Raw genomic sequence first — 22,116 nt, 5'->3', positions numbered from 1 at the left:
CCGACAGAGCCCACAAGTAGGTATTTACTTTTTTTTCTAAAAAAGGAACAAGCGTCATAAGTCAAGAAAATAAAATTGTTTTTGGACGTTTAACATGCCTGCAAAAAGGAAGGGGAAAATTAGGGTTTTTCCTTCTGAGCCCATTCCCTCAACCTCAACGCAGTTAGAAATTCACAAATTTTTGACACAGTTGGGGAAGCAGGGAACCGATGAGTCCATTGGAACTCCTCAACAAGGAGAGTTGAGGAATTCCCGAGAAGAGGCATCCCTAAACCCTGATAGCAGACCTCCACCGGCCCAACGCACTTTCGAGGAGCAGACTGCTTTGCCGCTAACCCAGATAGGGGAAGAAGCAACGGAGCAAGAGGGAGTCTCCTCCCCGATCATAGAAGATGTCATCTTGGCCTGAAAAGGTAACCCTCGAGGCAATTTGGGATGAGGTGAAAAACTTGAACTCTGCTGAAACTAGATTGGAGAAAAAGGTGGATATGATTACCTCAGATTATCAAGGGAAATTGCAGTCTCTTCATACAAAATGTGATGAGATATCTAATAAAGTTATAAAAAACGAAGAAAATATTCAAGCGATTCAAAAATTGAATATAATGGTTGTTAAAGACCAATTGTCTACATCACATCGCTTAGAATTATTAGAGAATAGAGCTAGACATCTAAATATACGAATTACCAATTTTCCTCAGGTCTTGGGTGAGTTACCTTATCTATCCTTTAAAAAATATCTTAAAGATGTATTGTTATATGCAGAAGATGAGATGCCATCTATAAATAAGTGTTATTTTTTGTTAAAAAAATCCCCAGTACCATCTCATTTATCAAATTTCTTGGAAGATTCAAGTTTAGATGTGATACATAGAAATACTTTGATTGTTTCCTTTATTGTGACTAAGGATATAAGTTATCTCATGAAAAAATATTTTCAGAAATTCCCAACTTCATTTCATGGTCAAGTAGTGAAAATGTATCAAGCAGGAAATAAATCCCAATTGGTATTATGTATAGCTATCGTTAGAAATTACAGATGGTTAAATCTCCCTTTGTATCCTTATGTTCCTGAATAGCCTTAATTATTTTACATAAAGATAATTGCTTTCTTTTTGAAATGATTAGATATACAAAAACTTTTGTATAACGTTTCCTTTATAACATTTCCTTTTTGAATTTTTGAATTGTTGGAAAATTTGTTATCAAACCTAATGTAATCAAGATTATGGAATAACAATAGTATATTATGTTGTTTCTGTATATTGAATTTTGAAAAAACCCAATAAATAAAGAATTTTAAAAAATGCTTTTGGTGGTAGTACATCTTTTGCCACTTTCAGCCTCCTTATTTTCTTCCTCATAATAATTCCTTTCCTGAATGTTCTGTGGGTAAAACTCATGCTTTATGTTCCTGCATGTCAATAGAATTGTACCCAGTCAGAATATTATTATTCTATCTCCTTGTTTATCTTCTGCTGTCTAGCATCAGCCCTCAAATGTCTTAGCTTATTCTGTGCATCCTCTGCTTGATTTTTTTCTGGATCTCTTCTTTATCTGTCTTTTTGTCTCTCCAAGTTGATTCCATATATATATTAAGTGCTTTTTAAACAATCATTGGGTTCAGCTGTTTTAAAATACTTATTTTTCCTTTTGCTCAGCTTAGCTGACATTTCATTCTTATTTGGGCGATACTGTTTACTTGTTTTTCCATATATTTTGGGATTTCTAGAATGTCAAATTCTCTTTCCACCATAGTCTTCCAATACTGGGGACTGCCTTTGCATCTCCAAATAGGTTACAGAGAGGGCAGAAGCAGTCCCTGAGGGGGGGGAAAAAAACCTGCTTCAAGTTCCATTATTTAAGCTAGCCCACGAACATCACAAGGGACATAGCTTTTTCGGCAGTTGGTCCTGATACCATCTGTGCCATGGACTGCAAGTAATCCTTGAAATAACAAGTTTCTGGTTACTGTTTGGGCAGAGAGGGGTTTTATTTATATGTATGCAGATTATAAATTTTAATAAATTGAAATTGAAAACTGTCAAAGAGCTACAGAAGAGAAATATCTGTTTAACTTTCTCAAATCTACTCCTACTTAGCAAAGGCCACCTTGGTCCGTATAACTGGGCCCTGGGGTAAGAAGCTTCTGGGCCAGCACCACTGTGTCACCCTTCTACCTCCAGAATAGGAATACAGTATAAACAGCTGATTTGTAACTTCATGGAAAGAGATTCTAAAAACCCAGGCATGTGGACATAGCCAAAAATGCACACCTTTTCATTTTAATAAAGAGTAAAATATAAGAAATATAATCGTTGGATTAAAAAGAAAAGATGAAAAAAGGGAGAAATGGAGTCAAGCTGAAATGCTGGTATTTTGAGGCACTTCTTTAGTGAGAGTTGTGTACCTGCATGTACAGGATATCATGTACTCAAATTTGCATTATGTCTGTTCAGTCCATCATTAAACAATATTTGAAGCCTGTTTTGTTTTAGTTCTCACTATTACTTTGATTTCTACATAGATTTAGTATCATGTTTATATTGGACTCTTCTTTTTGCTATCACATTACTGTGAATAAATGTGCAAACACTTCTCCCTAACCTATTTGCTACTGAAATCTCTTCTTTGAGCCTTCCCTTTCGATTCCTGCCTCTGACTAGATTAGCTGCAGCACATTTATTTATTTATTTATTTATTTTTTTATTTTATTTAACATTGTTTATCAACTGCCTTTACAACAAATATTGGTCAAAATTGTTTACAAAATAAAATATACATAATAAACTACATAGAAGTCAATTACGTCAAGGGAATTAAAACATAGTAAAATAACAGTAAAAGTAAGAGAGAAGAATCTTAATAAGACAAAACAAGAGCAAGAAATGCTGGATCGTTGCAGCTAACATGTGCCTGGGGCTGTTTTAGGACAAATTTAAAAGGTGGAAGGTGAACCAAATGCAATGGAAAATAAGTATGTTTTTAGTCTTTTCGTTTTTCAATTTTAATGTTTTATCCTGTGCCAGTCTCTGCTGGTTATTTGATTATATTTCAAACTCCACCAGGACTTTCAATATTTGCTTTCCTTACCTCCCATTCTAGGTTTATTTTTCCATACTTTTTGTTGACACAAGCACCTCCATAATCTTTCTTCTTAGCTTGTTTTTCCTCTTCCTTAACACTCCATTCTGCAGTTCTGGCTTTGTGGAATTTAGTTCCTTAATCTGTCCATTACTGTTTTGGCATTTGACCATAAAGTTCTCTTCATTTAAGAGATTTGAGGTGTACATTGCTTTTTTATTACACCTGTATGCTAACGGTGTTCACCATGTATAGTTGATACCTTTTAGCTGGACTAACTCAATGCATCTGTGACTAACTTCAAATGATGCAAAAACATTGATGAAATCAATTCCATTTTGTGTAATTTCCAATCTGAAACAGCACAAGAAAAAAATGTTGTTTGCTTATTTTAGCAAATGATTTAAAGAGAGAAATGAAGAGTGGAAGATTTAAAGATGTAAAATGTTTTAGTAAAATGATTTAGTGATTGCTAAAAAAAAAAAAAAAAAGTTTGAATGTATGTTAAATCGGTTTAATGTGCTCTACAATGACTAAGCAAAACAAAAAATAATATATTTTTTTTCCCATACACACCACTACTGAAGTTATCAGTATAATACAGGAGGAAGTTTGTATAAATACATCCAACATAAGTGTTATATTTTTTTTATTTTATTTAAACTTGTTAAAGGAAAAAAGTGCCATTCATGTTCCTTAGGCCTACTGCGGATGGGACACACAACAGAAAGTGGATTTGCAAAAGTTATCTTTTACAAACACTGCCACGCTGATGGATGTGGGCCCTGATGGCAATTTTCTGGCTGACCATGCAGCATCGGAGGTGAGCAGAGCACTCAAGGGCAAGGTGGGGGATGGTGCGCCGACCTGGGCTGATTTCATAAGCTGGTTCGGGGCCCTGCGAAAGAATATGGCGGGCCTGACAACTGAGAGTCAAAGCCTGCTCGCCGAGATGAAATCAGACATCACTGAGCTGGGGAGGTAGGTCAAGGATACAGAGGTCTGCCTGGAAGATCAGGTCTCAGAGTTAGCTGACTGTAAGTTAGCCCAAGATAAACTTTTGCAAACAAATCTGGAATTACTGAATCGTATTGAGGACCTAGAAAATAGGTCTAGGAGAGCGAATTTAAGGTTCTGTAGGATACCAGAGAGTCCTGAATTTTCTGACTGCAAGAAAGTAATTGTTGGCATAAGCAAGCTAGTTCTGAGATCATGTGCAGAACCATCAGAGGTCCCTGCGATGAAATTGGGGAGAGCACACAGAGCATTGGGGGCTATGTGCAATAACCAGCCACGTGACATAATAGCTTGTTTTCACAGTTTCTCATTGAAAGAGGGCATTGCTGCAACAGCCTGGAAGTCTAAGTCCATATTATAGAAGGGCCACAATGTGGAAATATATCAAGATTTAGTGATCTCAACCATACACAAGTGCAGAGAATTCAGAGAGGTTGTTTCTACTAGAGATGTGAATCGGAATCGGTTCGGATTCCGATTCACATCATGTTTTTTTTTTCGTCTGGCCTGATCGCGGTTTTGTTTATCGGCTGCGCCCGAGCCGATAAACAAAAAATCCACCCCGACCCTTTAAAACTAATCCCTTAGCTTCCCCCACCCTCCCGATCCCCCCCAAAAACATTTTACAGGTACCTGGTGGTCCAGTGGGGGTCCCGGGAGCGATCTCCTGCTCTCGGGTCGTCGGCTGCCACTAATAAAAATGGCGCCGATGGCCTTTGCCCTTATCATGTGACAGGGTATCTGTGCCATCGGCCGGCCCCTGTCACATGGAGGGAGCACTGGATGGCTGGCACCATCTTTAAAAATGGCGCAGGCCATCCAGTGCTCCTACAATGTGACAGGGGCCGGCCAATGGCACGGATACCCTGTCACATGGTATGGGCAAAGGGCCATTGGCGCCATTTTGATTAGTGACAGCCGACGGTCCAGGAGCGGGAGATCACTCCCGGGACCCCCACTGGACCACCAGGTACCTGTAAAACGTTTTTGGGGGGGTTGGGAGGGTGGGGGAAGCTAAGGGATTAGTTTTAAAGGGTCGGGTGGGTTTAGGGGTTATTTTTGTGTGCCGTTTTTCCTGCCCTCCCCCAAAACGATAAGAGAACCCCCACGAACAATATCATGGGGTTTTCCTATCGTTTTGGGGGAGCCCCCGATTTCTGATGATTTTGAAAATATCGTACGATATTTTCAATCGTCCAAAGCCCGATTCACATCCCTAGTTTCTATGCTTCACAGGAACAATGTCAAATACCGGTGGCTTTTCCCATTTGGCTTGAGTTTTAGTATAGTTGGAGTGGCTTTCTGGTTACTACAGTGACTGAAGCGGTGGATATCTTGCAAGCTGCTGGTCTGGAAGTAACATCTTCAGCTAACATTGCACTTATACCTGGAAGTGGACGAATGTGAAATGACACTCCAAAATGGCAGCGTGTGGACAGGGGAGGCAGACGTCTTCAGAGACATTCTGGCGGTTCTCTTCCTTCCAGGGAGCCTCCAACTTGAATTGTTTAGCCTTTTTAATTATAGGCTGGTTGATCAATACTGGGACTTGTGTCTCTGCATTTCTGCATTTTACCAGATGCTTTACCATGGATTTATTTAGCTTTTAGTTAAATAAAAATGGGAATTCTCTCAATAATTTATGTTCCTTTACTAATGGGTGTATTGGACTTGGGGTGGAGTGGCTAGTTGGCACAATGTCTTCATTCCTCATGGAGGTGATCCACCAGAGTGGGAGGTGGATTTGTGTTAGGGGGATTTGGGGATTGGGGGCAACGGGGGTGGGGAGGTATTGGAGGGCTAGATATGTGTGGTTGAACAGCTGTTTCTTTGATCTGGTGGCTGGGTATGTAATACAGAGGGGTGGGCCAAGTTGCTATATGAAGGATATGGGCTGGTGGGGTTTGATAGTCATAAGACATTTACAAAATGGCAGGGTTACATATAATTTTTGAATTTTTTGAATCCCTGCTCAAAAAAGCTAAACCCTCCTCTCACCCGTCTGATACCATCCCCACAAAACTCCTACTCACTGTCCCTGATCTAATAGCCAGCCCCATTTCTAACATTATCAATACTTCCATCGAATTTGGACAAGTACCCAACTCTCTCAAATTTGCTATCCTTAAACCTACTTTAAAAAAACCTAAGCTCGACCCATTAGACCTTGCCAATTACCGCCCTATTTCTAATCTCCCATTTATTGCTAAAATCCTAGAAAAAACTATCAACCGTCAACTCAGTGACTATTTAGAAGAACACCAAATCCTCTCTCCCTCACAATATGGGTTTCGTAAATTACATAGTACTGAAACTCTTCTCTTATCACTGTCTGATTACCTTCTCAAAAGCCTAGATAGAAATCAACTACATCTTCTAGTAATCCTGGATATTTCAGCGGCTTTTGATACCGTTAACCACCAAATTCTCCTCCAACGCCTACACGAGATTGGAATAACTGGTACCGCTCATAACTGGTTTACTTCCTACCTGTCCAATCGTAATTATAAAGTCAAAATTGGCAACCACCTATCAAAAGAAATCCCCCTGAAGCAAGGAGTCCCGCAAGGCTCTTCACTTTCATCTACCCTTTTTAACATTTATCTTCTTCCGCTTTGCCATCTCCTCGCCAACCTTAAACTTCCACACTTTTTGTACGCTGATGATGTACAAATTCTTATTCCAGTAACAGAATCTATATCCAAAGCCCTTGAAATCTGGGACACTACTCTCACTGCTATCAACAATCTATTAACCTCCTTACAACTTGCCCTCAACTCCACAAAAACAGAACTCATGATCATATCTCCTCCTACTCCATTACATACTTCGCCTACCTTACCTATAACACCAACGCACATACAATTCTCTCACCAAGTCCGAGACCTAGGAGTCATTATTGATGACCAAATGACCCTCAAAAAATTTATCAGTGCAATCCTTAAAGAATGTTTTTTCAAATTACATACACTCAAAAAATTGAAACCCTTGCTTCACGCATCTGATTTCCGGACAGTTTTACAAGCCATGTTGTTTTCCAAAACAGATTATTGCAATTCACTCCTCCTAGGCCTACCTAAAAATGCCATCCGTCCCTTACAAATTCTGCAAAACACTGCAGCCCGTATCCTTACCAACACAAACTCAAAGGAACATATTACGCCAGTTTTGAAGGACCTTTACTGGCTCCCCATTCAATATCGCATACAGTACAAGACATTAACACTGATCCATAAAGCCCTCCACAATCCTGAAATGAAATGGTTTAATAATTCACTGCAATTTCAAACTTCTATTAAACCTACCAGAAATCAATACCTCGCCACATTACAGACCCCCTCACCCAAAATATATAACCATGCCTCCACCAAAGCACGAGCGCTTTCCTTTGCTGGCCCATTGTTATGGAATACCTTGCCCACTGAACTGCGCCTTGAGCCATCTCCCAAAACATTCAAGCAAAAACTCAAGACATGGTTATTTACACATGCCTATACCTGAAATATATATGTCTTTCTTCCCCTTTTTATGCCCTGCCTTATTTACCCAACACCCCCTTTCTCTACACTATCTCTAATTTCCCCTTTTTTATGTCCTTACTGTAAATACCATTCCATACTTTTGCTCTTAATTGCACCTGAAGCGCTTTCTCCCCTCTCTTATCACTCCTAATTATAACTCCATCTCCTCCTAACCTGTCCCTAACCTCATACCTAATTTCCTAAAATCCCTTTACTTTCCAGCTCTGTTTAACTCAGCTCAGTTAATCCTAAACGATAGTTCTGTTTTAAAAGATTCTACTTGTTTTATGTTCAAATATATATATTCTTACTTTTGTTAAATGTATAATGCTTATTTAATCCTGTTAAATGTATAACGCTCCGGCGTAAGTTCCTGTTCATTGTACACCGACATGATATCTTTGATGAGCGGCGGTATATAAAAAACTATAAATAATAATAATAATAATAATATAATTTCCATTAACACTAAGGGTTTAAATACCCCAATTAAGAGGAAACTATTATTTCAAGAGGCCAGAACTTTACGAGCCACTGTTATCTTCTGCCAGGAAACCCATTTACTCAAACGCACGGAACAGTTGTTGTGGGATAGGTCATTCCTTCAGCAATACTTGGCCTCTGCCAAGATTAAAAATAAATATTGTGAAGTGGGTATTTTGTTTGCAAGTACATTAGTAGCAGATGTCAAGGATATTGGACACGATGCAGAGGGCAGATACAGTGCTCTTAAAGTCATGCTTGATGAAGAATTGTTTACGCTCCTCAATATATATGGCCCAAATACAGAACAAGGCCCTTTCTTTAAACTTATTTCTGCTCTCTTGGAGGAATGGGCTGAGGGTCACATTATAGTTGGGGGAGATTTTAACCCATACCTAGATAATACTAGCCCAGGCGCAGGAGGTTCCCGATGTCACAGATAGGCACTTAAAAATGTAATCTCTGATCGGGGTTTAGTTAATATATAGTGCTTGCCGAACCCTACTCTGCACAATTATACTTACTTTTCTCATACCCATCAATCTTTATTTTATTTATTTATTGTTTTTTTGTATACCGATATTCATGTGTACATATCATATCAGTTTACAGTAATGGACAAATGTTAAAACATTTGCAATTCAAAATTTTAAAAGGAAAATATAAATACATAATATCAAAATATTATAAAATTAGCTAAAAATAACAAAATATAATATTAAAACAAATTAAAATTATTAAGACAGAGAAACTAAAAAGAAATCAAAATAAGTTACTGGAAGGCTTGATAAAACAGCCATGTTTTTACTCCTTCCTTAAAAACTTTAATATTAGATTTCATCTTGTGGTAGGGAGTTCCACAATCGAGGCCCAGCAATCGATAGTGCTCTTTCACAGACTGTATTCAGATGTGCAGCTTTTACTGATGGAATTGGAAGTAACCCAGTATTAGATGATTGTGTTGTTCTTGAAGGAATATGGAAATGTAATGATGCTGTGAACCATTCAACTTTGTTGTTATAAAGTGATTTATGAATTAAAGAAAGGGCCTTGTGTTGAATTCTGTAATCAATGGGTAACCAGTGAAGATCTTTCAAGATGGGAATAATATGTTCAGCTTTTTTTGTTAGTTAAAAGTCTAGCGGCAGAATTTTGGAGTAGTTGAAGAGGTCTTGTGGAATAAGCAGGCAGGCCCAAAAGGAGCGCGTTACAATAGTCCAACTTGGAAAAGACAAGAGCTTATAAAACAGTTGTAAAATCATTCAGGTATAATAGAGGTTTTAATCTCTTTAAAACATTTAATTTAAAATATCGATCTTTGATTATACTGTTTACCCATTTTTTTTAGATTCACTTCACAGACCAAGATGATCCCTAGATCTCTGAAATCAAAAGAGATGGGGTAATTTTTTGCAGTTTCCAAAATTTCGGCTTCCTTCTGTGGACTTAACTTGGGGCAGATGTATAGAATCTCAGTTTTTTTAGCGTTGAGAGAGAGACTCATCTGTGTCAGAACTTTATTAATAGCAGATAAATAAATGTCCCATAGTTTGAGAGTAGAGTCTATTGAAGATTCAATTGGTATTAAAATCTGAACATCGTCAGCATAGATAAAATACGAAAGGTTAAGACCAGATAAAAGTTTACATAAAGGAAGCATATAAATATTAAAAAGCGTGGCAGAAAGTGAGGATCCCTGAGGTACACCATGAAGCAAATGGATTTGTTCGGATTCTATATTGTTTAATTTAACTTGATATGATCTATTGTCTAAGTAGGATTTGAACCATTGTAAGGTGATATCTTTTAATCCTATTTCTCTTAGTCTATTCAAAAGAGTCACGTGGTTCACCGTGTCAAAAGCTTAGGAAATGTCTAACATAATCAAAAAATAAGTTTGACTATTATCAGTGCCTCTCAGCACTGTATCTTGTAGTGACAAAAAAGAGTTTCTGTGCTATGGTATTTTCGGAACCCATATTGAGATGGAAAAAGAATATTATGTGTTTCTAAGTGATCAGTGAGTTGATTATTTACTACTTTTTCTAAAATTTTAGACAGTCATGGTAAATTATATAGATTTCTTTCTTATCGATATATCTCTGGTAGATTTGACCACTGAAGCTGAGGTGGTCTGATCATTCCCCAATATGGGTAGCACTGCGACTGAAGAGTAGGGGAGCTGGACAGCATTTCTGGCCCCTGAATGATAGTTTGTTGGATGATAAATCTTTTACAGATTCCCTTTCAGATGATATACAAGAATATTTAGACCTCAGTCAGACTGGAGATGTCTCCCCTAGCACAATTTCAGATTATTTGAAAGCCATGGTTAGAGGTAAGCTTATTTCCAAGGCCACTTTCCTTAAGAATGAGAGGCGTGCCCATAAGTTGTGCGTTTTGCAACATATTGCTAAATTGGTGCTAAGTCATAAGCACACTTTGGATCCCTGGAAGCTTGAGGAAATGTCCGCGCTCGGCCGCGCCCGGGCCTGCTCACCTCTCTAAGACCTCCTCAGGTCCCGGGTCAGCCTCCCCAGCAGCAGCAGCAGCGAATCCAGCCAGGCCTCGGCGTCCCACGGCGGCGGTCGCCGGGCCTTCCTCTTCCAGCCAGACCTCACGGCGGGGCTTGGCATCCTCCATGGCATTGGCCCTGCCCCTAGGCACGTGCGTGCGGACCGCCTGGCCCTTTAAAGGGCCAGGGGCAGATCCCAGCTCTGCAGCATGCCCTGATTAGTCTCAGCATAAAAGGAAGTTCCTGCCCTCACTTCCTTGCCTTGGCAATTGGGTCGATCACATCGTGATTTCTAGTTTGCCTCTGCGTTTCCAGTCTATGTTCCAGTCTCGTTCCAGTCCTCTTCCAGCATCTTTCTGTTCCAGCATCCTTCTGTTCCAGAGTCCTGTCTCCTTGTCTCCCCAGGTAGTACCTCTTGGACTTTCTTCTTGGTACTGACCTCGGCCTGTTCTTGACTATGTTGATCGCTGCCTGCCTCTGACCTTCTGCCTGTTTCTACGACCACATCTACTCGCTGCCTGGAACCAACCTCTGCCTGATTACCGACCATGTCTGCACGCTGCCTGGAACTGACCTCTGCCCAAACTCGACCATGTCTGACTGCTTCCTGGAACTTGATCTCTGCTTTGGCTTGACTACTCACGGACTGACTCCTGGCACTGACCCTTGCATTGTCTGACCACAGTACCTTGACTCTGGCCTTGATCCTTTCCATACATTTAGAGACTCTCTTTTGGCCTTCTCAGGCACAGTGGACTTCTGGCCTGAACATCGACCGCGCACCCTTGATCATGGTGGGAACACCTCTGAACTTTCTCTCAAGGAGATCCTGCGAGGCCCACCTAAGACCAGGCGGCCCGGGTAACCGAGGGCTCAACCCGAGGGAACCCCGGGTTGCTAGTGGTGAAGCTCCAGCTAGCCTCTGTCTCCTCTTGTGCTCCGCCTCCTGGTGGAAGGCGCTCTCTGGGTCCGACGAGGGAGCCTACCAATCCTGCACTAGGCCAAAGGTCCACCTCCCGGCACAACAGGAAATGGAGAGGGAACTACAGGCATTAGATCTGGCAAGGATGGTGTTCCAATTAGATATGCTCAAACAAAGGCAATTCGAGCTTAGCAATAAAACGGAGCAGTTACTTGCCCGGAAATAGAAGGAGCGAGCTGCACAATCTCATCACTAAAATTAAGGATTTGTCGGGGACATCTCTGTATGAATCTGGGGATATAAGCAAGCGATTTTTGGCTTTTTATGAGGAGCTTTATGCATCCGATGATACAGTTGGAGAACAGGACATTGATCTATATTTACAGGGAGTGGAACTGCCCTCTTTGCTGGATAGGGCTTGTGAGCTATTGAATAAGGAAATTACTCATGCTGAAGTTTTTCAAACTATGCACTGTCTAAAGTTAGGGAAATCAGTGGGTCTGGATGAGTTGACGGCCAAGTTTTATAAAACATTCCATCCTGTGGTGATCCCACCTTTGATGGATATGTTTAATGCCCTTAGGTGTGAAGGATCGATCTCGCTGGATTCTAATCTGGCTGGGATAACTTTACTAGCTAAAAATGGGAGGGATCCTACACTCTACAGATCTTATAGACCAATATTCTCGATAAATATTGATTTTAAAATGTTTGCTAAGATATTGGCTACACATTTGGGGATGGTAGCTCCCTTTCTTATTCATGAAGACCGGTCAGGATTTGTTCCTGGGAGATTGGCCTCCGATAATGTGCTTAGGGTCTTGGAACTGATCTGGCGGGCACAGCATAACCATATATACTCCTTTAGTGCTATTAGCTATAGATGCTGAGGAAGCTTTTGACAGGGTGCATTGGCCATTCCTCTTTAAAGTCTTAGATAAAATTTACTTAGATGGCTTCATTGTCTATGTGCGAGCCCTAGGGCTTGTTTAAAAAATCAACGGGGGTTATTCATTGCATTTTGAGGTTAAAAGAGGTACTAGACAGGGCTGTCCCCTCTCGCCATTGCTATTCACATTGTCCCTAGAACCATTTGCAGAAATAGTGAGACATAATGCTCAAATTCAGGGATGTTAGTGCAGTCACATAACTATAAGCTCACTATCTGGGTCATTCATCAAAATGCAATATGCCGTTAGCGCATGCAATAACGGCATTATCGTGTGTGATAATGCTGTAATGTGTGTGCTAACGGCATATCGCAAAATGCTTATGCAAACATGTAATTTCATATTCCAGTGGAAGGAGTTTGGGCAGGGTTAATGTAAAGTAGGGGGTGGTAGGGCGCTGTGCGATTAACTATAGCATAATATGGGTTACTAACATAATAACCACAAGTTTTTTCTGGGTGGTACGTCCATATTGTGGGTGCTATCGCGTTTCGCGGTATTATTATGGCATTATCGCGGCATGTATCGCGTGCGATAAATACTGCAGTCTATACAAACACACCTACCAAGCGTACCTGGACCAATCAAAACTGATGTTTTTAGCAGGTCTATCTTCCTGACTGCTTTTGGTGAGTGCCAATAGAACCAGTACATACATTCTTCATGCCTGGCCCGCCTTGCCGCACATGACAACATGTGGAAGATGATGAACCAGAACAGGACCCAAGGCCCCACTACAAGATGTCCCAGGGAAGTACCAGCAGCGCATGCAGAGGCTGCGCGGCGGCGGGGATCTGGGTACTGGGCAGACACGTCCACGTGCCTGGCCACATGCAGGGATATTCAGGGAGTGTACTTTTCCACCACGAACATCCTTGCTGGGCATGCCTGAGGACGTTGTGGTTAGCAGGTATCGTCTCAGCTCTCAGGCAATCCTGGAATTATATGAAGACATCCGAGGGATCTGAATCCCATCACGGCAAGGTCATTTGCTGTCCCCAGCCTCACCAAACTATTGGCCATCCTCCATTTCATGGCAAGTGGCTCCTTCCAAACCACTGTAGGGGTAGTGGGGGGAATGTCACAAAGCACCTTCTCACGCTGTCTCAACCAGGTCAGTGCATCTGTAACTGACCGCATTAATCGATACATACATTTTCCTCAGGCAGGACTTGATGGACTTGAAGAGAGGTTTCTATGCCTTTGCACGCTTTCCCAATGTAATCGGAGCTATCAACTGCACTCACATGGCCATCATACCACCCCGTCGATACTGCAACAGGAAACGTTTCCACTCCATCAATGTACAGTGGACGTGGTGGCAAGGTATCCTGGAGCTGCGCACGATTCCTTTATACTTAGGCAATTGGGCCTCTTTGAAAATTTTGAGGCTGACCTGTACGGTGATGCTTGGCTTGTAGGTAAGACACACTTTTTTTTTTTTCTTTTTCTTTTTCTTATATCCATCAATGCTTATCCATATGTGAGTCATGGCACCAAACAGGGAGTGGCAAGCTCTGGGGTAGGATGCAATCTGTGGCATAACACATCCCTTTTGGACTTATGTATGCAGGACATTGTCCAAGGTCATGCCTTTTTTATCCCAAATTTCTACTTGCTGGCAAATTCGTGTGAGAAAAGAAGGCAAATGGACTTGTCTGAATGCACTATATACATTGCATGTATTTATAACCTACAAGGCCCCGTTCCTATCCTCCACTTCAGAGCTTTTACAATGTTCATGAGCATGTGAACCGTGGATTGTGTACCCTGCCGGACGAGCACATTCACACGTGGGCAATTATTGATGTGTCAGGAACATTGTAACCTACACTTTCTGTACTGCGTCACACATTTATTACAAGCAGTCTGCAGTGCATGTTGCAGTGGTGCCGTATTTCCTGTGTCTAGGGTGTCTAATGGTTTTCAATGCAGCACACACTGCAGTTCTGTAATGCTAAATACAGCCACTGTATGAAGAACCCCATTTGCTGGTAGAACATGTTTCTGTCCTCTTATGCATGTGTGAAAGATGGGCAGGGTTTACGAGGCCCTGCATACAATACCTGCATTGGTAACATCAGATGCTGTTGAAATGCATAGATCACCTCCCTTGGTGTACATTTTGGCAACACATGTAGTGAACAACAGTACTTAAATGTTTTCCGCCAGCACTCATTAAGTTTGAAAGCTTAGCAAAGGTACTGACTAGCTTATATACTCTTACCGGATGTTGTGGTTTGCCAGTCAAATCTGCCAGTCATTGCTGCAGGGTACGGTTGCAGGCCCTGGCTACCCCCCCCCCCCCCAAATGCCTACCACGCCGGCAGAAATGAGATACAATGAGGCCTTAGGTGCCTCCCTCAATGTTATAGAACACACCTTCGGCCTTCTGAAAAGTCGTTTTCGCTGTTTAGACAAGACGGTGGAGTTTTAATGTATGCCCCACCAAAAGTAGCTAAGATTGTCTTGCTGTGCTGCGTGTTCCATAATGTGGCTGTTCGCCACGGGCTACCAATGGATATTCGTCCAGATCTGCCACAAGATCCCTCATGTCTCCCTGCTGGAGGCCAGGAGAACATGCTCAGTGGCAGGCAGATTCACCAAAACCTTATACAGACACACATTACCTGATAAGGTTCACGTTCCTATTCCCCTTCAAGGGGATGTGCGCCTGATGCAGGTTACCTGCTGATCTAGTGGCTCTCACTTGTCTTTGTGTCAATCCTTGGCTGAGTATGTCAGCATGTACCATGCGAACACATATGGATGCTGATGATTTTGTTTTGAAATGGAGCTGAACAGTGTACTTCTAATAAAGTTGTCACAGAATGACATGCTACACATGTACCTGCCAGCATGGCTTAGTAAAAGATATCAAGACCAATTATGTACCTGTTCTCTGGTCAGATCACTTTTTAATTAAAGCTAATATCATCTTTGACAAGAAAACTGAAATAGCCCAAATTAAAATGATATCTTTTGAATTCCGTCCGCCTTTTAACATTGAAAGAACACAAGCTGCTCTAGAGATATGTCTTCCAAAGATTGATACTTCAAATACATGAAACGCGACACAATCCTGGTTCAAAATCATAAATGAAATGACAGATGAGATAAATCCGCAAAAAAACTAAAGTTATCAAAGCAATTAAAAATCTAACCCTTGGTAAAATAAAAAGATCAAAGAAACAAAGCAAAAACTTAGAGCCAAGGAGAGAGCATGGAGAAAAAATAAATGTACAACGACCTTAACTAATTATCACGTTTTTCTTGCTTTCTATAAGAAATTAAGTGACAAAACAAAAAAGGAGTATTATAGTAATAAAATAAAAACATTTTCAGGAAACCCCAAAACTTTATTTGATTTAGTGAACAAACTAATCTCCGACCCTACACAGACAGAGGCAAATACGAATGTTAATCTTAGTCAGGAACTGGCATTCTTTTTTAAAAGTAAAATTGATGAAATAATTACAAATTTAGACAAGTTTCCTAAACATGAAATCAAAATGAATATGAAAGAAATTTCGCCATGGACAGAGTTTAATGAAGTAACAATGGAAGAAGTAATAAAATTCATACAAAGGCTAAATCCAGTCCAACATCCTGCAGTTGTAATTTCAATATTTACTCTTAAACAGATGACTCAAAACAATTGCCCCCAACTATTTATACCATTATTAACTTATCCTTGAAGGAAGGATGCCCTTAGAATTTAAAAAAAAAAAAAACCAATTATAAAACCAATATTAAAAAAAAATTTTGGATAACAGTGTTGAACAATTATAGACCAATTTCAAATCTCCCATTCCTGGCAAAATTAATTGAAAAAATAGTTCTGATCCAGCTAAACGAACATTTAGAACATAACGACTTACTTTATCACACTCATTTTGGCTTTAGAAAAAATTTAAATACAGAAACTTTACTTCTGTCATTACAAGATTTTATGTTAAAAGGCTTTGACTCTGGAAGTTAACTTCTTTTCTTTTTGTCACCTCTTTCCTCCAGGGAACAGAGAGCAATGGAGCACTGGAGGGGGAAGGGTTTGTTTAAATGGGAGCAATTATAGGATGGCCAGAAATTGCTGCCGTTCACAGATCTGTGGCAATCTTACCCAGTTACAGAGCTGGACCTTTTTGCTTATAACCAGATCATTCATTTTTTCACTTCCACAAAGGTGGGTTAGGAGCTTAAGAAGGGCAGGTCTCTCTTTGAAAATTATTGCGCTCAAGCTGATAGGTTTGGTAAGTTTATCTCCAAGATGCATTACTAAATTGTGATCCCTAAAAGAAAATGGCCTATCAAATTGCTTGGGAACGAGACCTGGCGGGTATGTTGTAGGATAAAGATTGGGATCAATACTTTTTAGCAGTCAGCAGCAATTCAGTATCATCAATAATTAAGGAGAATGGGTGCAAAGCACTCTACAGGTGGTATCTAACACCTGTTCGATTGAGCAAGATGTAGACTGGTTCTGATGACAGGTGTTGGAAGGGCTGTGGAGACGGAGGCACCTTTATACATCTGTGGTGCGTTGGGAAATTATGGGATCCAGTGCTTGATTTCATCTGCTCGTTGGGAGGTGTCCGGGTTCCTAAGGATCCCAAAGTATGTTTATGTTTACCAACTGTGGGGACAGAGTTTTTTCAGTGATGGGTTCAGCGGGTGGTCACGGCAGATAGATGTGAAATTGTGTATTGGTCGAGCAAGCTTACTGTTCCTTCATTGCGTGATGTGTGTGTCAAGCTAGATAGGGTGTTTTAATTGGGAAAGTTTAACTACTATAGGTAACAATAGGGTGACCAGATTTGAGAACATTTGGCGCCCCTTATATAGCATGGAAGTCTAAGTTGTCTACATGATTGTTCACTCTAGCTGTAGTATTTCCTGGGATTTCTAAGTCAGGGATGATGGGGGGATTGAGGTTGATATAATATTGTTTCCTTGGGTTCTTCTACTTTTATCTGTTACCTTCTTTGGGGGTTTGTTTAACTGTACTAGCTCAGTTTTTCTTTTTCTCACAGGACAAGCATGATGGTAGTCCTCACATATGGGTGACATCTCAGGATGGAGCCCAATCACGGAACACTTTTGTCAAAGTTTCTAGAACTTTGACTGGCACCTACTGGGCATGCCCAGCATGGCACTAAACCTGCAGCCAGCAGGGGTACTTCTTCAGTCTTCTTTTATCCGCGCAGCAGTAGCCACGTGGGTTAAGGAGCTCCACAGAGATTCCTGACAGGAATTTTCCTCACGGAATTACTAAAACATTTCATATCCCACAGGGGTACCTCTTTCGAATTTTTGACTCCGCGGTACTCCGGTAAGTTTTTACACGGGTTTCAATCGATTACCGTCAAGTTTGGCCGTCGCGGCATACTGGCCGTCGACCGTACCGCGGCTAAATTTTTCAAAGGCCATGGTGTCGGGGTTCCATCGGTGCCTGGATTGTAACTCGCACCATGTCCATTAAAGACCCGCATAAAGTCTGTGTAATGTGTCTCGGGTGCGAGCATGATATCCTGACTTGCACCAAATGTGGCTTAATGACACCAAAAGGTTGCAAGGCCAGAATGGAGAAAATGGAACTTCTCTTCTGTTCTCAAACTCAGATGCTATCCATTGCATCGACATCGTCTGAACCGGCATTGTCTACTTCGCGCCCATATCGGCCACCAGCTGGTGACCATCTGACATTGACGACTTCTCGGCCTTCGACTACCTCTACTCCCCCTCAGGACCGAGGGGATCGTAGAAAGAAACATCGGCATCGACATCGCAAGTCTCGGACCATCGAGGAAGGAAAATCTTCGACCTCGCCATCGTCCGAGCCGCCATCGAAGAAACCCCGTCCAGAAAAGGCACCAACCCTTTCTGCGACCAGGTCACGAGGCAACCCTCACCTGGACAGTTATTGGGAGCCTTTAACGGTGGTCCCTTCGGTTATGCCTCTGCCTCCTTCTTCCCTTCCAGAGCCGGGGTTGCTTGCTCCAGGTCTCCGTGAAGAACTGGACCAGATGGTTCAGGAGGCCATCGATAAGGCGACGCACAGACTCCAAGTTCCTCCGACCCCGAAATCAGTGCTGATTGTGGAACCGACCACCGTTATGATTCCGGCAGCACTGGCACCGCTGCTCTCGAAGATGGAAGCTCTTATAGCTGCCTTTCCACCAATGGATCCTGGGTCACCGATGGCTCTGGTGCCCTCCTCGCTTAGCCTGTCATCGGGAGGGGAAACACCGTTCCACATCCCTCCATCAGGAGTTCTTCCGATGCCTCAACCATCGATGCTGATGCACCTATCAGCACTACCGATCCATCCTTCGGTGCCCTCTATGCCTTCATTGGTGCCTCCAGCATTTCCCTCGATGCCTTCAGAACCTAGACTGGGAGCTTCAGGAATACCATCGTCCCGTCCTTCTCAGGCTTCTAGAGGGGCAGGTCCTGATCCCTATGACACCTGGACCGACGATTTTTCTCAAGACACTGATGACTTGCCATCGCCACCTTCTCCTACTGAAAGCAGGAAGTGTTCTCCTCCAGAGGACCTATCCTTCATAAATTTTGTGAAGGAAATGTCTGAATTGGTTCCCTTCCAATTGCAGACTGAACAAGATGACAGGCATCAGTTACAATTCCTGGATGCTCCCAAGGAAATAACCTCCATCCCTATTCACCAGGTTCTTTTGTATCTCCTCAAAAAGAACTGGGAACACCCTGGTTCTGTTGCTCCAGTCAACAGAAAAGCTGATACCACTTATTTGGTCCAGTCATCCCCAGGATTCCAGAAAACTCAGCTGGATCACCAATCTGTGGTTGTAGAATCTGCCCAAAAAAGGGCAAAAAGATCAAAACCCCACTCTTCCTTTCCCCCAGGTAAGGAACAGAAATTCCTGGATGCCATTGGCTGGCGTGTCTTCCAGGGATCGATGCTTATCTCTCGGATCGCCTCCTACCAGCTCTATATGTCCCAGTACAACAGGGTCTTATTCAAGCAGATACAGGACCTTGCAGAGTCCCTGCCTCAGCAATTCCAGGAACAACTCCTAACCCTAGTACACAAGGGTTTTGAGGCAGGGAGCATGAAATAAGATTTTCTTATGATATCTTTGACATCGCTTCCAGGGTATCTGCAACTGCTATTTTGGCAAGAAGATGGGCCTGGCTTAAGTCTTCGGACTTGCGCCCTGAAGTACAAGACAGATTATCTGATCTGCCCTGCATAAGAGACAATCTGTTTGGGGAACAGATTCAGCGGACGGTGGCGGAACTCAAGGACCATCATGAGACCCTTCACCAGCTCTCTTTGATGCCCTCTGAGTATTCCTCCAAACAGCCTTTCAGGAAGAATACTAAAAGTCATTCTTCCGTACAAAGAAGTCCTATCCATCACAGTCTAGGACTCGTTCCACGAGACCTTTCCAAAAGGGCCAGTCTCATCAACCTTGTAAACAAAAGCCGCAAGCAGCTCCTCAGCCAGGCCCTGCTTCCGGTTTTTGACTCCTGCATAGAGAGCAGCAGCCAGTTTCCACTGCCTCAGATACCAGTGGGAGGTCGATTATGCCATTTCAACAACAGATGGCACACAATCACCTCAGACCAGTGGGTCCTTACCATAATCTCTCAAGGTTATCGCTTGAACTTTCTCTCCATTCCACCGGACTCCCCATCTCTACTGGCGTGGAGAATATCTGACCACTCACTACTCCTGGAGCAGGAGGTCTCCATCCTCCTCCAGTCCAGAGCAATAGAACCAGTACCTTACTCTCAACACGGCCTAGGATTCTATTCCCAGTACTTTCTAATCCCCAAAAAATCGGAAGGCATTCGTCCAATTCTGGACCTACGTGCCCTCAACAAGTACCTCCAATGAGAAAAGTTCAAGATGGTAACCTTGGGTTCCCTCCTTCCTCTTCTGCAAAGAGGAGACTGGCTCTGCTCTCTTGATCTCCAAGATGCGTACACACACATTGCAATAGATCCATCTCATTGCAAGTTCCTGAGATTTTTAGTAGGCCCCAAGCACTATCAATACCGAGTGCTCCCATTCGATCTGGCATCTGCACCACGAGTCTTCACCAAGTGCCTCGTAGTAGTAGCAGCCTTCCTCAGGATTCAAGGTGTTCACATCTACCCCTATCTAGACGATTGGTTGATCAGGGCTCCCACTCAGCAAGCTGCTCTGTCGTCCCTATGTATTTACACACTCTGATTTCGCTAGGATTTCTCTTCAACTACGCAAAATCCTGCTTAGTCCCATCTCAAACTTTATCATTCATAGGGGCAAACTTGGACACCTTGCAGGCAAAGGCCTCGACAGGGAGCTCTCACTCTCATCTCTCTCGCACACCAGCTACAGTCTCAACGCCTCACAACTGCACGCCACTTCCTCATCCTACTGGGACACATGGCGTCCTCAGTACAGGTTACCCTAATGGCCCGCTTGGCCATGAGAGTCATGCAGTGGACTCTAAGGTCACAATGGACTCAGTCCGTCCAACCTCTTATCAACCACTGTCCACATCACTGACACACTCTGTCAGTCTCTAGCCTGGTGGAAAAATCAGATCAACCTCCTCTAAGGCCTGCCCTTCCAGGCTCCAGACCCTCAAATAACTCTCACCGCCGATGCTTCCAACCTTGGCTGGGGAGCCCATGTGGCCGATTTGGACCACATGGGCTCCCCAGGTAAGCAACGTTGCTTTCTTCTTCTTTGTGGCCATTTGTATTTGCTGGCATATATATTTGTACCAATATTTACACTTAGGCTATGAATCCATACTTGGTCACCTCAGGGTTTCAGAAAGGGGGAGGGGTGGTTTGAGGATGGAGGTATAATCATGAAAAGTCAGCAGCAGTTGTATGAAAGTTTATTTCATGGTAGCATATTAATGACAATGTTTTGCAGCAATATTTGTTGTCATGGAACTGTTTGTTTATACAGTGCTGTGGTTTATTTGTCATGTTTAATAAACATTACATTATTAATTAAAAAAAAGTGAACACCAATGACATACTTTGAATACTTTGTTTATACAGCTTGCTTAGGTCATTTTTTCTATATGTTTAACATTTTAGCAGTTTCCATTTTGACTGGTGCTGTGTGTGGCTGCAGATTTTCTGAGATGTCTCTTTCCATCAACACTGCCTTGAGAGTTTCTTAGAGGCTAGATGTGAAATAATTGTGGCTTGGAAGCAAAAAGAAGCACCCAAAATGGTTACTTGATTTAAGACATAATGGAATGTTTACCTAATGAGGAAAATAAATGCACTGAGGAATGACAGGATTGGTAAATTCAATCAGATTTAGTTACCTTTTGAAAGATATATGAGAAATTAGAAAGATAAATTTAGAAACGTCAGTGTTTTGAAATGAGAGGGGATCCTCGACTGAGTGATGTTAATGGGCTTGTACTTTGATAAAGCTAGAGTTCGGGGGGGGGGGGGGGGTTGGGAGTTTTATATGGCATGAAATTAGAAGTGGTTTCAGGGGAGAGGATGTTAAGGTGATAAGGGAGAAAACAGGATGCAATAAATTGTGCTCTTGAGATTTGGGCATATCAAAGATAAGACTCAATTTTGCCTTGATCATATACAGTATGATCTGGTATGCTATTT

Source organism: Rhinatrema bivittatum, chromosome 4, assembly GCF_901001135.1.
Source record: "Rhinatrema bivittatum chromosome 4, aRhiBiv1.1, whole genome shotgun sequence".
Taxonomy (NCBI): domain Eukaryota; kingdom Metazoa; phylum Chordata; class Amphibia; order Gymnophiona; family Rhinatrematidae; genus Rhinatrema; species Rhinatrema bivittatum.
The sequence above is the reverse complement of the archived record's forward strand: the minus strand, read 5'-3'. Positions refer to the sequence as shown.